This window comes from Coregonus lavaretus (assembly GCF_964263955.1).
Source record: "Coregonus lavaretus genome assembly, chromosome: 38".
Classification (NCBI taxonomy): Eukaryota; Metazoa; Chordata; class Actinopteri; order Salmoniformes; family Salmonidae; genus Coregonus; species Coregonus lavaretus.
This window is the reverse complement of record NC_140025.1, coordinates 27808121-27826136: the sequence shown is the minus strand read 5'-3', so window position 1 is coordinate 27826136 and position 18016 is coordinate 27808121. Positions and strand designations below refer to the sequence as shown.

Sequence of the window (18016 nt, the reverse complement as noted above, 5' to 3'; positions counted from 1 at the left end):
TGCACAATTGGTGGCTGACTAAATACATTTTTTTCCCCACTGTACATTTCCTCAAATTTATAAAAACCTGTTTTTGCTTTGTCATTAGGCATGTTTATTGTGCGTAAATCGATGAAGGAAAAAAAAACAATTTAATCAATTTTAGAATAAGGATATTATCGTAACAAAATGTGGAAAAAGACAAGGGGTCTGACTACTTTCCGAAGGCACTGTATGTACAGTACCAGTCAAAAGTTTGGACACACCTACTCATTCAAGGGTTTTTCTTAATTTTTATTATTTTTTACATTGTAGAACAATAGTGAAGACATCAAAACTATGAAATAACACAGTGGTTTCTTTGCAGCAATTTGACCGTGAAGGCCTGATTCACACAGTCTCCTCTGAACAGTTGATGTTGAGATGTGTCTGTTACTTGAACTCTGTGAAGCATTTATTTGTGCTGCAATTTCTGAGGCTGGTAACTCTAATGAACGTATCCTCTGCAGCAGAGGTAACTCTGGGTCTTCCATTCCTGTGGCGGTCCTCATGAGAGCCAGTTCCATCATAGCGCTTGATGGTTTTTGCGACTGCATTTGAAGAAACTTTCAAAGTTCTTGAAATGTTCCGTATTGACTGACCTTCATGTCTTCAAGTAATGATCGACTGTTGTTTCTCTTTGCTTATTTGAGCTGTTCTTGCCATAATATTGACTTGGTATTTTACCAAATAGGGCTATCTTCTGTATACCCCCAATACCTTGTCACAACACAACTGATTGGCTCAAACGCATAAAGAAGGAAAGAATTTCCACAAATTAACTTTTAACAAGGCAAACCTTTTAACTTATATGCATTCCAGGTGACAATCTCATGAAGTTGCTTGAGAGAATGCCAAGAGTGTGCAAAGCTGTCATCAAGGCAAAGGGTGCCTATTTGAAGAATCTCGAATATAAAATATATTTTGATTTGTTTAACACTTTTTTGGATACTACATGATTCCATATGTGTTATTTCATAGTGTTGATGCCTTCACTATTATTGTACAATGTAAAAATTTGTGAAAATAAAGAAAAACCCTTGAATGAGTAGGTGTGTGTCACGGTTTCGGCCGAGGCTGCTCCTCCTCCTGGTTCGGGCAGGCTTCGGCGGTCGTCATCCCCGGAGTACTAGCTGCCACCGATCTATGTTTCATGTTCGTTTGGTTTTGTCTTGATGTTGTACACCTGTGTCTTGTTAGTCCTCGTTAGTGTCCTATTTAGTTCTCGTTGTGTGTGTTTGTCTTTGTGTGTGATTGCTCTTCTGTTTTGTGTTGGAGCTACGTACTTCCCTCCAGTGTTTTGGAGAAGTTTTTCGCACATGTTAGTGCGCCGTTTGTTTGACGCCTGTGTGCGCCGTTATTTCGCCTTCGGGCTTATTGTGCTTATTTTCTACGTGAATATTGCACTAAAGTCTTTTGGACTGAGCTTCTGCGTCCTGCGCTTGATTCATGCACCACACCCACCTTCAGCACCCCTTGACAGAATCACACAACCAAAATGGAATCAGCAGGATCTGCAGTTACGCCTGAGTCGCTCGAGGAGCATGTTCGCGGCCAAGATGACCAGATACGACAACTGGGGACCGCTCTACAGGACGTCATCAACACCCTGCACCGATGGGAGGCCAGCGGGGTACCCACACCTCCACCTACCCTGCCAACCCCATCGGCCGGTCCACCAGTCCCAGGTCCGGAACCCAGGGGGATTCGGCTCTCGCTCCCGAGGGCGTATGACGGAACAGCTGCCGGGTGTCAGGGGTTCCTCCTGCAGGTGGAGCTCTACCTGGCTACTGTACACCCGGTGCCCTCGGGACACGAGAGCGTTTCCGCCCTCATCTCCTGTCTCACGGGCAAGGCGTTGGAGTGGGCTAACGCCGAGTGGAGGAAGATGGACGCCAACACCATCTCCTACGCCGAGTTCTCCCGCCGCTTCAAGGCCGTGTTCGACCATCCACCTGAGGGCAAAGCGGCGGGGGAGCGTCTAGTCCACCTGAGACAGGGGAGGAGGAGCGCACAGGCGTTTGCTCTAGAGTTCCGGACTCTAGCGGCGGACGCAGGGTGGAATGTACGGGCCCTCATCGACCATTTTCGATGTAGCCTACGGGAGGACGTTCAACGTGAGTTGGCCTGCAGGGATACCCATCTCACCTTCGACCAGTTGGTCGATATGTCCATCCGTCTGGACACCCTGCTGGCCACCCGTGGACGTCCCGAGGGGGGTCCGTCCATTCCGCCCTCCGGCACCTCCGAGCCGAGCCCTATGGAGCTCGGGGGTGCCGGCGCTAGAGAAAGGAGGAGGAGGAGCCCGAGGGGGCCTGTCTCCTGCACCAAGTGCGGTCGTGGAGGGCACACTGCGGCCAGGTGCTGGGGAGGGTTCTCCGGGGGAGAAGACAACAGGCCACGCACTGGGGGGGCCTCCCAGGTGAGTAGACGTCCCACTTACCCAGAGCTTTCTGTTGCGCACTTTTGTATACCTGTGTATTTTCCACAGGTTGCACCTCATTCCCAGCATAAGGCGCTAGTAGATTCAGGCGCAGCTGGGAATTTTGTTGATCGGAAGTTTTGTTTAGATTTAGGGATCCCTCTCCTACCTGTTGACAAACCTTTTCCCGTTCATGCCTTAGATAGCCGCCCGTTGGGGTCGGGGTTGATTAGGGAGATCACAGCACCACTTAGGATGTGTGCGCAGGGGGGTCATGAAGAGACTATACAGCTGTATCTGATCGACTCTCCTGCGTACCCAGTGGTGCTGGGAATTCCCTGGTTAAGCACCCATAACCCTGCTATTTCGTGGCAACAGAGGGCTCTCGATGGGTGGTCTGCTCAGTGCGAGGGGCGATGTCTGGGTGTTTCCGTGGGGGCGACTTCGGTGGAAAGTCCAAACCAAGTGCCCGCACTGCACATTCCGCCTGAATATGGGGATTTAGCTCTCGTGTTTAGTAAAACTAGGGCGACGCAGTTGCCTCCTCATAGACAGGGGGATTGTGCGATTGATCTCCAGGCAGGAGCAGCGCTCCCACGGAGCCACGTGTATCCTTTGTCTCAAGAGGAGAGAAAAGCTATGGAGACTTACATAGCCGAATCTTTGAGACAGGGATACATTCGGCCCTCCACTTCTCCCGCCTCCTCGAGCTTCTTTTTTGTGAAGAAGAAAGATGGAGGGTTGCGCCCGTGCATTGATTACCGTGGTCTCAATCAGATTACTGTGAAATACAGTTATCCACTCCCTCTGATTGCGACCATGACAGAGTCATTGCATGGAGCGCGCTTTTTCACAAAATTGGATCTCAGGAGCGCGTATAACTTGGTGCGCATTAGGGAGGGCGACGAATGGAAGACAGCGTTTAGTACCACGTCAGGTCATTTCGAATATCTCGTCATGCCATATGGGTTGATGAATGCTCCATCAGTCTTCCAATCCTTCGTAGATGACATTTTCCGGGATATGCAGGGACAAGGGGTGGTCGTGTACATTGATGACATTCTGGTGTACTCGTCTACCCGAGCCGAGCATATAACCCTGGTGCGTCGTGTATTGAGGAGGCTGTTGGAGCACGACCTATATGTCAAGGCAGAGAAATGTCTGTTTTTCCAGATGTCGGTCTCCTTTTTGGGTTATCGGTTGTCCGCGTCAGGGGTGAGAATGGAGGTGGATCGTGTGTCCGCTGTGCGTAATTGGCAAACTCCAACCACTGTAAAAGAGGTGCAGCAGTTCTTGGGCTTTGCGAATTACTACCGGAGGTTTATCCGGGGTTTTGGACAGGTGGCAGCTCCCATCACGTCCCTTCTGAAAGGGGGTCCGGTGCGCCTGCAGTGGTCAGCTGATGCGGACAGGGCCGTTAGGAGACGGAATGACCTGTTTACGTCGGCTCCGGTGCTGGCGCATCCGGATCCCGCATTACCCTTTCAGGTTGAGGTAGACGCGTCTGAGGCTGGTATAGGGGCCGTTCTCTCTCAACGGTCCGGCACGCCACCTAAACTCCGCCCCTGTGCTTTTTACTCAAAAAAGCTCAGCCCGGCGGAGCGTAACTATGACGTTGGGGACAGGGAGCTGTTAGCTGTAGTTCAAGCCCTTAAGGTGTGGAGGCATTGGCTTGAGGGGGCTCAACACCCTTTCCTCATTTTGACTGACCATCGGAACCTGGAGTACATCCGGGCAGCGAGGAGACTGAACCCTCGCCAGGCTCGATGGAGTATGTTTCTCACCAGGTTCGTATTTAAAATCACGTACATTCCTGGGTCCCAGAATGGTAAGGCAGATGCGCTGTCCCGGCGGTATGACACGGAGGAGAGGTCCGTTGAGCCTACTCCCATACTACCGGAGTCTTGCCTTGTGGCACCGGTGGTGTGGGAGGTCGATGCCGAAATCGAGCGAGCGTTGCGTACCGACGTCAGCCCTCCACAGTGTCCTGAGGGTCGGAAGTACGTTCCGCTCGAGATTCGGGATCGACTCATTTACTGGGCTCACACGTCACCCTCCTCTGGACATCCGGGTATTGGCCGGACAGTGCATTGCCTTAGCACTAAATACTGGTGGCCCACTTTGGCTAGGGATGTGAGGGTTTATGTCTCCTCCTGCTCGGTGTGCGCCCAGTGTAAGGCACCCCGACATCTGCCCAGGGGTAAGTTACAACCCCTGCCCGTTCCACAACGACCATGGTCCCACCTCTCGGTGGATTTTGTGACAGACCTTCCCCTCTCTCAGGGGAATACCACCATCCTGGTCGTTGTGGACCGGTTCTCTAAGGCCTGTCGTCTTCTCCCAATGTCGGGTCTTCCTACTGCCCTACAGACCGCTGAGGCCCTATTTACCCACGTCTTCCGGCATTACGGGGTACCCGAGGATATAGTGTCTGATCGAGGCCCCCAGTTTACCTCCCGTGTTTGGAGAGCGTTCATGGAGCGGTTGGGGGTCTCGGGTAGCCTTACCTCAGGGTACCACCCGGAAAGTAACGGGCAGGTAGAACGTGTCAACCAGGATGTGGGTATGTTTCTGAGGTCGTATTGCCAGGGCCGGCCGGAGGAGTGGGCACGGTACATTCCCTGGGCCGAGATGGCCCAGAACTCTCTCCGCCACTCCTCTACCAACCTAACCCCCTTCCAATGTGTGTTAGGTTACCAGCCGGTTCTGGCACCTTGGCAGCAGAGCCAGATCGAGGCCCCTGCGGTGGATGATTGGATGAGGCGCTCGGAAGAGACGTGGAACGCTGCCCACGTCCACCTGCAGCGGGCCGTCCTTCGTCACAAGGCGAGCGCCGATCTCCACCGCAGTGAGGGGCCGGTGTACGCACCCGGAGATCGAGTCTGGCTCTCTACCAGAAACCTACCCCTCCGCCTGCCCTGCCGGAAGCTAGGTCGGCGGTTTGTGGGGCCCTTTAAAGTCCTGAGAAGATTGAACGAGGTGTGTTATAGGTTACATCTACCTGTTGAGTATAAGAATATTAACCCCTCGTTCCATGTGTCTCTTCTCAGGCCGGTGGTAGCTGGTCCACTCCAGGACAATGAGATAGGGGAGACTCCTCCGCCCCCACTGGACATCGAGGGGGCTCCGGCGTACACCGTTCGGTCCATCTTGGACTCAAGACGCCGGATGGGGGGTCTCCAGTATCTCGTGGAGTGGGAGGGGTACGGCCCGGAGGAGCGGTGCTGGGTGCCGCGGAGGGACATCATAGACCCATCTCTCCTGTCGGAGTTCCACCGGGACCATCCCGCGCGCCCTGCTCCGCGTCCTCCTGGTCGTCCCCGAGGCCGGGGTCGGCGCACGGCTGGAGCCGCGCGTCAAGGGGGGGGGTACTGTCACGGTTTCGGCCGAGGCTGCTCCTCCTCCTGGTTCGGGCAGGCTTCGGCGGTCGTCGTCCCCGGAGTACTAGCTGCCACCGATCGATGTTTCATGTTCGTTTGGTTTTGTCTTGATGTTGTACACCTGTGTCTTGTTAGTCCTCGTTAGTGTCCTATTTAGTTCTCGTTGTGTGTGTTTGTCTTTGTGTGTGATTGCTCTTCTGTTTTGTGTTGGAGCTACGTACTTCCCTCCAGTGTTTTGGAGAAGTTTTTCGCACATGTTAGTGCGCCGTTTGTTTGACGCCTGTGTGCGCCGTTATTTCGCCTTCGGGCTTATTGTGCTTATTTTCTACGTGAATATTGCACTAAAGTCTTTTGGACTGAGCTTCTGCGTCCTGCGCTTGATTCATGCACCACACCCACCTTCAGCACCCCTTGACAGTGTGTCCAAACGTTTGACTGGTAGTGTATGTGTGTGTGTGTGTGTGTGTGTGTGTGTGTGTGTTGAACTGAGCATCCCTGAATAACATTTAAGTCAAAATGATACCCCATTTAGGCCTAAGAGCTAAATCTTGGTTTCATCAGACCAGGGAATCTTGTTTCTCATGGTCTGAGAGTCTTTAGGTGCCTTTTGGCAAACTCCAAGCGGGCTGTCATGTGCCATTTAATGAGGAGTGGCTTCCATCTGGCCACTCTGCCATAAAGGCCTGATTGGTGAAGTGCTGCAGAGATGGTTGTCCTTCTGGAAGGTTCTCCAATCTCCACAGAGGAACTCTAGAGCTCTGTCAGAGTAACCATTGGGTTCTTGGTCACCTCCCTGACGAAGGCCCTTCTCCCCTGATTGCTCGGTTTTAACGGGGGGACCAGCTCTAGGAAGTGTCTAGGTGGTTCCAAACTTCTTCCATTTAAGAATGATGGATGCCACTGTGTTCTTGGGGACCTTCAATGCTGCAGAAATGTTTTAGTACCCTTCCCCTGATCTGTGCCTCAACACAATCCTGACTCGGCGCTCTACATACAATTCCTTCGACCTTATTGCTTTGTTTATGCTCTGACATGCACTGTCAACTGTGGGACCTTATATAGACAGGTGTGTGCCTTTTCTAAATCATGTCCAATCAATTGAATTTACCAGAGGTGGACTCCACTCAATACAGCTGAGCTCCATTTCGAATCTCATAGCAAGTGGTCTGATTACTTATGTAAATAAGGTATTTCTGTTTTTAGTTTTTAATACATTTGCAAACATTTCTAAAAACCTGTTTTCGCTTTGTCATTATGGGGTATTGTGTGTAGATTGCTGAGGATTATTTTTTTTTAAATCCATTTTAGAATAAGGCTGTAAAGTAAAAAAATGTGGAAAAAGTCAAGGGGTCTGAATACTTTCCGAAGACACTGTATGTATGTGTGTGTGTGTGTGTGTGTGTGTTGAACTGAGCATCCCTGAATAACATTTCAGTCAAAATGATACCCTAGCCATGTGTTCCTACAGCTGCCTCATATTAAACATACCGTAGTTGTAGTGTTGGCCTAATTTAAAATACATTGTCTACAGTATGCCTCCTTTGTCGTGTTTTAACCTTCATGTCTTAGTATTTATTCAACATATTATCATAACATGTTTATCACTTTTTCCAGGGCTGAACACAGGGAGAAAGCAGTTTGATACCACATCACTAAACGTGTAGAGATGTGACTTTGTCTCAACATTATAAAAAGACAAAGTTTGTCTGTCACTGTCTAGAAACACTCCTACTATAGAAAGATATTCTGCCACAGTTATTTGTTTTGGCGGGTTAGTTGTTTTTACATGGAAACCTCTTCCTTTTTCATAAAATAAAATCCAGAAACCATACTGAGGATTTAAAGGAATGGTAGATTTTCTCGGAGCATTTTCTCTGGCCACACCGATATACCATGACAGCTTTTCTGTACAATTATCCCCCATCTTCACTTCCCAGTAGTGCTGTCCAGAGATTAAACACTCTTTACCCAACACATGGGGATGCTTGTTTGAGGAATTGTTAGCTTCTCCTGTGCTGTACTGAGCCTTTTTTCCTTCATCATTCGCATTAAAAGCAAGGTGAGCAGTCTGGGCATCCATAGTGACGTTCTCTGAGGGAAGAGAATATGATTTCATTAATTCAGACACAATGTTGACATGGATAAGTCTTACAATTTAGGCCCATACAATAATAGTTATCATCTAATAAACATCTAGTAATTTTGTCCACAAAGAATATCCTACTTTTGAATCCTTTCACCTGGAGCCAATCTGCAGAAAAGCAAATATGAAGTCAATGGAAAACACTGAGATTATATAATTTAGATTCACATTACTATGAATATTAGACTCAAGTTAAATTTACTAAACTTTAGGTTATTAACTTTACCTTTTAGATTAATTCCTTCTTCAACAGCTTGTTTCTCATGAATGTGTCCTGGCTCTATGAGCACAAATACCATAAACATAAAATACCATAAAATAATTTTATTGAAATGTATACAAATATTAGTGACTCAAGACAGACTTTTGGATATGAAGCATGGTTATCAAACTTAGGAATGTTATACATCATAATCATGACTATTCATTGATTACCTTCAATAAGGTGTCTTGTCTCTGTTGAATGGGGAAGGTGGAAGGCAGTGTAAAAAGGTGATATTTACTTGCGATATGTGTGTATTTGCACAAACATTTGACTTAGTCAAATGTACAGTATCTGTTATATCACCCAAATAAGATGGATTGAGAATGAAAACGTTACCTGGCCTCTGCTCAAGCTCAGTTTCTGCTGAAATGCAGAGAAAGACCACGCATCATATTTTATGATACAACATATCTGATATCTCATTAGATACAGATCATATTTCTATTTATTGAATGTCACACAGATCATATAACAATGTACATTACCTGGACTGCCTTTGCTTTTTTGTCATGACAACCGTGCCAGGGAATCTAAAATAAAAAATAATGATTGTTGAAATGCTTTCTTAGATAAAAGGTTAGTAATAAATAGTGATAGTAACAAGTTACAGTATATACTTCTTTGTTTGCCCAGCATGATGACCACAGATGCAAGAGCCGAGAGGAGGAGCAGAGACAGGACCAAATATGCAATAAATGCTTCTCTCCAGGGTCCTGCACACAGAAAATCAAATTCACAAATTCACCCAAGCACTCATAAGATAGAAAGATAGAGACACATCTTCAGCATGTTCACATTCCTCTTACAGCAGAGTATGTGGGATGGGAAGTAAGTGGGATCTGAATGGGTGAATGCTGTTTGTAGGACACTCACTCACCAGGCTGGCATATCTGTGGCAGGATTCTGCTCTCGCTCTTCTTCTCCTCAGACAGAGAGACTGTACAGGAGAGCCAATCTGAGTCTGAGAGAGAATACAGCAGCCAACTACTTACACTCACCAAGCCCTGAGAATCTGATTCAGCAAAGAGAGACAGAAAGAGAGAGAGAGAGATAGACAGAGAAAGAGAGAGAGAGAGAGACAGAGATAGATAGAAAGAGAGAGAGAGGATGGTTTTGATTTTCACTGTTAGGTTCTAAATAAACAGAGTGAAACTCACTGACGACTAGTAAAGCTCAAACCAAGTTTATTCACCCACAGGGTCACACAGCTGCATCAGACAAAGACATATTTACACAATCACAGGTATTTAAACCTTCCTCCTATGCTGAGTATCCTCCTTACACATCTGGACAGCCAATACATCTCTGTTGCTACACAGGAAGTTAAGTGATATGGGTAATAAACTGTTCCTTCTCCTTTCATGTGACCTGACCTCGGCCCCCATTCCTCACTAATCCACAGCTATCCACCCTTATCAGTGACCGCAACCATGTGATTGCCTTTTCCCTTACTTAGTAACATTCCAAGCCCCTGGCTCATATCCAACCTCCATTGACCCCACCATACACATTCCTCCTACATATAACCATTAATTTCTGGTGTAGCAAGTATTTCAAATTACAACCCAACAACTGAAACCAGACTGTGGCCCTTCTCTTCTCCATAGGATACCTGATGTCTAGCAATAACATGTTCTGACAGAATGTAAACGTTCTGCCTTCCCCTCTCTCCCTCAGTAACATGAATAAGGATATTTCATATTTCAAGTTTAGAAGTCAGAACCCATCATCACAATGAACATTTTACATACATTTGTATGTTATCATTGCAAGTAATGTTTTTACCAGATGTGTAGAGAACTTCTTGTCCATTTCTGATCTCTTTCCCCTCTTTGTTTCTCCAGGTGACTGTAGGTTGTGGTGACCAGCCCACTGATGAACAGGTAACGTTCACCTGACCTCCACTTCCTCTTGCTTCAGCAATAGAGACAACTGGGATACCACCTAGTACTATTGGAAATATAGGGAGTTCAACCCCAAAACTAGATAGCACTGTTAGAAAAGTTTGTTCTATTTTCAAGAATTGTTCATAAATTCAACAAGATGAGTAATACTAGTTAGATTCGGAACTAGATTCAACCCAAAAGCACAGTATCTCTCCCTAAACAAGTTTACATCACATGTTATGTTTGTTTACAGGTTCATCAATTGAAGAAACATAGTCCTCTGCTCCTTACCAATCAGTGTGAGGGACACTTTGGCCTTTTCATACCAATGTTCGCTGCTGACATGGCACACATACAAGGGAATCAAGGGTTACTGATTCACAAGTTAGCTGCCCACAGTTTCTGCTGATCATGAAGGGGGACCCATTGTAGAGAACTAGACCTTGTCTTGACTGATCCTGCTTGTTTGATACCCTCCATATATAACAAACAGTATAATGCTTATTTTGTGAATAAATAAAACATAAATTACCTGCTCTATATCTTGATCAACACCCCATCTGTAATAAGGAGACAATCCAGAAAAATATGCATTTCACATTCTCTATGGTGCACTATAACACTACGCCTACGTCTCCGTCTCCCGAGTGGCGCAGTGGTCTAAAGCAGCTGTGCCACTAGAGATCCTGGTTCGAATCCAGGCTCTGTCGTAGCTGGCTGCGACCGGGAGACCCATGGGGCGGCGCACAATCGGCCAAGCGTCGTCCAGGGTAGGGGAGGGAATGGACGGCAGGGACGTAGCTCAGTTGGTAGAGCATGGCGTTTGCAACGCCAGGGTTCTGGGTTCGATTCCCACGGGGGGCCAGTATGAAAAAAATTAATAATAATGTATGCACTCACTAACTGTAAGTCGCTCTGGATAAAAGCGTCTGCTAAAATGTAAATGTAAAAAAAAAGTTTTAAAAAAGATAGACACAGGAGGAGAGAGAAGACGTAAAAAGTGAGAATCCCATTCTTTGAAGAGGGCAGTTGTTAATCATAGAGTGAAGTTTATTTGTACCTGAGTGCATGGTCCCTCTCCTTTGCTTTTCCAGCTGTCGTAACATCAAAACCTTCTGTGGGTAATTGGAATGCTCTGGTAAAACTTATGACCATCTGACATATCACAGTGTATTAAAGTTCTGCTTTGGAGCCCAAAATCGTAATAGAAGAGATAAAACAAGTTATCCCTCTCAAATAGTGGGGCGCGCCCCCCTGGGGGGGCTCGGAGCGATGCCGGGGGGGGCGCGTGTGACCCCGGGGAACATGCTTTTTTTTGCCGCAGGGAGTAGGTTTTTTTTGCACCGAACAAGAGCACACAGCACAGAGCAGGATATATGAGGTGCAGATAACAAACCCTTAAGAGACACCATGGAAAAATATTTAACAGGGATGAAAAGAAAGGCGGAGAGAGACGGAGATAATGAGACAAAGTCTCCCGAAAGCTAAGACGAGGAAATATGACGAAGCGTATGTAGCGCTTGGCTTCACTGTGACTACGGTGGGAGACGAGGAATCAGCACACATGTTTTATTCATTTTTGTTTTATAGGTCAAAGTGTTTCATATATTGTGCTCCTGAGTTAATGTTGCTGATCAATTAGAATTTATTATTATTTATTTATTAATTAAATTTTATTTTATTTTTCAGTATCAAATGGTCAAAAAAAATTACAGTTTAAATAAGGGTTGCATTTTTAAAAAATGTCAGGCAAATTGATGCACTTTAAGTATTTTCTGTTACAATGTTAATAAAGTTATTCTTTGTTGTAAGTTGATCTATATTTCTTTCTTTTTTATTTTCTTTAATGTTAATAAGGATACAATGTTATGCAGAGGTGTACGTATAACAATTTTATAGACAAATGATACTATTTACAGTCGCGGCGGAGAGTTGGGGGGCGCGAAATGTTTACTTCTTCCTAGGGGGGGGGGGCGTAACAGAAAATAATTGAGAAGCACTGCTTTAAGGTGTTCTCTTTACTTTCACATTCTCCATGGTGCACTATAACACTACGCCCAACACCTATCATTTTATATTGTATGTTCAGCAGTTTCATTATTGATGAGGGCTGCGAATAGTGTAGCTTGTCCCTGAGCTGGTCAACAAATGGTTGCCTCTCTACCTACTGGAGGTACTGCAAGTTAGTTCCAACCTTAAAAGTAACAAAGAAAGCTATGAAAAAAGTGTTTATGAACTGACACGCAAAACGACACCGGATTCAAAAATTTGAATCTTTCAATTTAAATTATTATATAAAATTCTTGCTACCAATAGAATGTTATTTATATGGGGGATACAATCTTCCCAGCTCTGCAGATTTTGCTGTGAAGAGACAGAATCATTCGATCATTTGTTTTGGTTCTGTCCATTTGTAGCTTGTTTTTGGACACAGGTCCAGGAATGGCTAAAGGATTGCAATATTTACCTAGAACTAACCTTGCAGATAGCATTACTGGGTGATCTGAAAAGTCATAGTCAATCAATCAATAATATAATAATACTTTTAGCAAAAATGTTTATTTTAAATTCACAATCTGTAGAAGCAATGAGAATAGAAAGGTTCAGAACTTTTGTAAAACATCACAAATATATATGAAATATATATGGCAAATAGAAATCCTATATGGATGGTGTTAAGAGATAGATGGGAGGTATTGAATAGAGTTGAAGGATGGGACTAATAACAAATAACAACAAATAATAACAAAGATAGCTAATAATGTAAGCATACTGTGTCCATAATAAGTATATGGGTTGTATGTTGGGAGCTTTTGGGAAAGAGCACAGTTAGAAAGATATGGCATATAGAAGCAAACCGGATGGACATCATGAAAATGATCGGAGAGGTTGAAAGTAGAAGAAGTTCAGGAGCAAAAAAATTATAATAAAATAAAAATAAAAATAAAATAAAAATAAAAATATATATAATATAATTATTGTAAAATTAACTCTGCCCATAAGGTGTCGATAGTAAGTATAGACCGGAAGTAGAGGCCTGGGCATTGTTGTTCACTAATTTACTCCAAGTAGGGAAAGGATGGTGGGGTTGAAAAGTAATAAAGGGGAGTATATATATATATATAAAATAAAAAAACATTGGGGATTGGAAGTGATGCAGACAATTACATTGATAGAAGATACAATCTATCTGCAATATTAAGCTGATCCACCCCCCCCCCCCCCCCCCCCCAAAAAAAAAAAAAAAAAAGAAAGCTAGCAGGTCAGTTAGGAAATGCCTTTGTCACACCGTCTGGGTAAGGACATTCCTGTGCTGCACCAGAAATACTCTAAATGGAGAGATGGGAAACTCCTTTCGATTCGTGTTATTATATTCCTCTTTCATTTACAAATCTGATGACATGACTGAGACCGGGCTGTATCAAGGGGGATTTTTATTTAGTTGAGCCTGATATCTAGCTACATTTCGTATTTGTATAGTTAGCTACAGTGCCTTCGGAAAGTATTCAAACCCCTTGACTTTTTCCACATTTTGTTACGTTACAGACTTATTCTAAAATGAATTAAATAAATACAAATCCTCAGCAAATTACACACAATACCCCATAATGACAAAGCAAAAACAGGTTTTTAGAAATGTTTGAAAATGTATTAAAAATGGAAAACAGAAATAACTTATTTACAGTATTCAGTATTCAGACGCGTTGCTATGAGACTCGAAAATGAGCTCAGGTGTATCCTGTTTCCATTGATCATCCTTGAGATGTTTCTACAACTTGATTGGAGTCCACCTGTGGTAAATTCAATTGATTGGACATGATTTGGAAAGGCACACACCTGTCTATATAAGGTCCCACAGTTGACAGTGCATGTCAGAGCAAAAACCAAGCCATGAGGTCGAAGGAATTATCCATAGTGCTCCGAGACAGGATTGTGTTGAGGCAGAGATCTGGGGAAGGGTACCAAAACATTTCTGTAGCATTGAAGGTCCCCAAGAACACAGTGGCCTGCATCATTCTTAAATGGAAGAAGTTTGGAACTACCAAGACTCTTCCTAGAGCTGGCCGACCGGCCAAACTGAGCAATCGGGGGAGAAGGGCCTTGGTCAGGGAGGTGACCAAGAACCCAATGGTCACTCTGACAGAGCTCCAGAGTTCCTCTGTGGAGATGGGAGAACCTTCCAGAAGGACAACAATCTCTGCAGCACTCCACCAATCAGGCCTTTATGGTAGAGTGGCCAGATGGAAGCCTCAGTAAAAGGCACATGACAGCCATCTTGGAGTTTGCCAAAAGGCACCTGAAGGACTCTCAGGCCATGAGAAACAAGATTCTCTGGTCTGATGAAACCAAGATTGAACTATTTGGCCTGAATGCCAAGTGTCACGTCTGGAGGCAACCTGGCACCATCCCTACGGTGAAGCATGGTTGTGGCAGCATCATGCTGTGGGGATGTTTTTCAGCGGCAGGGACTGGGAGACTGGTCAGGATTGAGGGAAAGATGAACGGAGCAAAGTACAGAGAGATCCTTGATGAAATCCTGCTCCAGAGCGCTCAGGACCTCAGACTGGGGCGAGGGAGTGCTTCGGGACAAGTCTCTGAATGTCCTTGAGTGGACCAGCCACAGCCCGGACCTGAACCCGATCTAACATCTCTGGAGAGACCTGAAAATAGTTGTGCAGCGACGCTCCCCATCCAACCTGACAGCGCTTGAGAGGATCTGTAGAGAAGAATGGGAGAAACTCCCAAAATACAGGTGTGCCAAGCTTGTAGAGTCATACCCAAGAAGACTCGATGCTGTAATCGCTACCAAAGGTGCTTCAACAAAGTACTGAGTAAAGGGTCTGAATACTTATGTAAATGTGATATTTCCTGGTTCTTTTATTATACATTTGCAAAAAAACTGTTTTTGCTTTGTCCTTATGGGGTATTGTGTGTAGATTGATGAGGGGGAAAAACTATTTAAGCCATTTTAGAATAAGGCTGTAACGTAACAAAATGTGGAAAAAGTCAAGGGGACAGAATACTTTTCAAATGCACTGTATATGTCATTTAGTAGACACTTTTATCCAAAGCGACATGGAAGAACTGGGACATTTTCAGCTTCCAGGAATTGTGTACAGATCCTAGCGACGTGGGGCTGTGCATTATCATGCTGAAACATGAGGTGATGGCGGCGGATGAATGGCACGACAATGCGCCTCAGGATCTTCTCCCAGTTCTTCCATGGCCTACATACTCAGACATGTCACCCATTGAGCATGTTTGGGATGCTCTGGATTGATTTGTACAACAGCGTTCCAGTTCCCGCCAATATCCAGCAACTTCGCACTGCCATTGAAGAGGAGTGGGACAACATTCCACAGGCCACAAACAACAGCCTGATCAACTCTATGCGAAGGAGATGTGTCGCGCTGCATAAGGCAAATGGTGGTCACCCCAGATACTGACTGGTTTTCTGACCACGCCCCTACCTTTTCTTTAAGGTATCTGTGACCAACAGATGCATATCTGTATTCCCTGTCATGTAAAATACCTAGATTAGGGCCTAATGAATGTATTTCAATTGACTGATTTCCTCATATGACCTGTAACTCAGTAAAATCTTTGAAATTGTTGCATGTTGCGTTTAGATTTTTGTTCAGTATATTGAAACATTCAACAACACCAGTGAAACCTTATCAACAGATTACAGTAATTTATGAATTGGGACAACATTTTAACAGAATTCAAGAATGCAAAGGATATTGCTAATTTGTACTACAGTAGCTTCACAGTATACATTCACAATCTAGCTACAGGTAGAAAAAAAAGTTAAAGATTTGTGGTTGATTTTATAGAACTCGCCAGCTTGTAGTCCTAAAGTTAGTTCTGGTTCGTTCAGCCATTTTTTTGGGGAAATAATTAGGTTTTGGGATAAACGCAGAAAATAGCATCTGAGGTTAACACAGGCTTAGGAGATTTTGATGGGAGATAATATCAGTCAGTTAATATGAACGTTATGAATTAAGCCTTTATGTGCTTTTTCTGATTACATAAAAAGTGACGTTAGCTGATAAAGATGATCTCCTAAGCCTGCATTTACCACAGACCTTATTTTCTATATTTATCCAAAAACCCTACAAAAACTCCTTTAATTTTCCCATAGGGTTTGTTCAATGAACCATGGCGGGTTACTGCCAACAAAAAGACGGCATTAATATTGCTCTCTTTTTCTTGTGGCGTCTGAAAACTTTTCGGGAAAAAGACACACACATTTACAACTGGGCATCACTGAATAACACAAAATGTGTATAACGCATGTCTCATTTGACATGAATTTCACCTGCATCTCGGACCCATTTCACACTATAGTGCTAACCCAACCTATACTGTGCTGGCTCTGATATTGTCCTTTCCAGCACGGTTCCAGCAACTACAGTGGATGCTTAACCCGGCCAACGCAGTACAGCTTAAGGGTTTTGGTAGTCATTCCAATATTTTCAATGGGATTTTGTCACGTTGTCCTGGGCTGAACACAGGAAAGTAGTTTGATGTCTTCACATCAGTAAATGTGTAGAGAAGTGACTCTGTATCAACATTATAAAAAGACAGAGTGTGTCTGTCACAGTCTAGAAACACTCCCACTATAGTGATCTCTGCCACAGTTATCGGTGTTTGAGGGTCAGTATTGACATGGAAACCCTCTTCTTTATCATAAGAAAGAATCCAAAATCCATTCTGTGGAGTTAAAGGAACAATAGATATTCTCTTAACATTTTCTCTGGCCACACCAACATACCATGACAGTTTGTCTATTTGTACCTTTACCTTCACTTCCCAATAGTGTTGTCCTGAACTAAAACTCTCTACACAAAATACATGGAGATGCATTCTCATAGAGGGGTTTTCTGTATCTTTTTCTTTTACGTAAGTAGCCCGCTTTCCTCTAATGACTCTAATAGCAGGGTGCACAGTCTTTATATCCAGAATGATGTTCTCTGATGGAACTGGAAAGACAAGATTTATTTCATTTACACAATAAATTGGGATGGATTGGTAAGGATTTCAGATAATGTGGACCTACAGGTAACTGCCAAAATAAAGGAAACATTCGAGTAAATGAAGTTTCTGGCGGCTCTGTTATGGTGTGGGGTGCTTTTCCTAGCATGGTTTAGGTCCACTCAACCCCTTAGATGGCAAGGTAAACGCCAATAAATACACAGCCATTCTGAGAGATCACCTTCAACCTATGATCAATCATTTCTATTCTGATGGGAGTGTTCTCTTACAGAATGATAATGCCCCCATAGGGTACGAGTGGTCACAATGGTTTGATGATCATGAAAACAATGTAAACTATATGCCATGGACATCTCAGTGACCAGATCTTAACTCAATTTAACACGTATGGGTGATTCTGGAGCGGCGCCTTAGACAGCATTTTCCACCACCATCAACAAAAGAGCTCCAGACACTTGTAGAATCTATGCCAATGCTGTCCTGGCAGCTCTTGGTGGCCAAATGCCCTATTAAGACACTTTGTTGGTTTCCTTAATTTTGGCTGTATCGTATTAATTTAATGAACATACAATTTTCCTGTCCTATTGTGATTTTGTTTTACCTTTGAATCCTTTCACCTGGTGCCAATCTGCATTGAAAAAAGTAAATTGTGAGTGTCTTGTATTTCAATTGCTCCAAAAGTTGTATAAATGTATAAATTATAAATGGTTAAATGCACTCCAACACGTCAGCAGAATTAGTTTTATAAACAATGCATTCACTGTAAATTATACAATTCAGAGGGTAACGCATTTTTTCCACCTATATAATTTGACCTTTCAGATTAACTTCTTTACCAGATGCTATGTGTTTGGTAGGAGTGTTAACTGAGTTTTCTGCCCCTAACAGAGCAAATTTTGGTAA

At 44.3% G+C, this 18016-nt stretch overlaps 1 long non-coding RNA gene across 1 annotated transcript; it reads right to left on the bottom strand.

Annotated features, from left to right (window-relative positions):
• Window positions 1-8870: 8870 nt before the first annotated feature.
• On the bottom strand, window positions 8871-10640 carry LOC311112074. The gene is made up of 4 exons (XR_014610833.1): window positions 10406-10640; window positions 10014-10178; window positions 9106-9240; window positions 8871-8941 (listed from the first exon to the last, which is right to left on the bottom strand). It is a non-coding gene; the product is annotated as an uncharacterized lncRNA (long non-coding RNA).
• Window positions 10641-18016: the final 7376 nt, after the last annotated feature.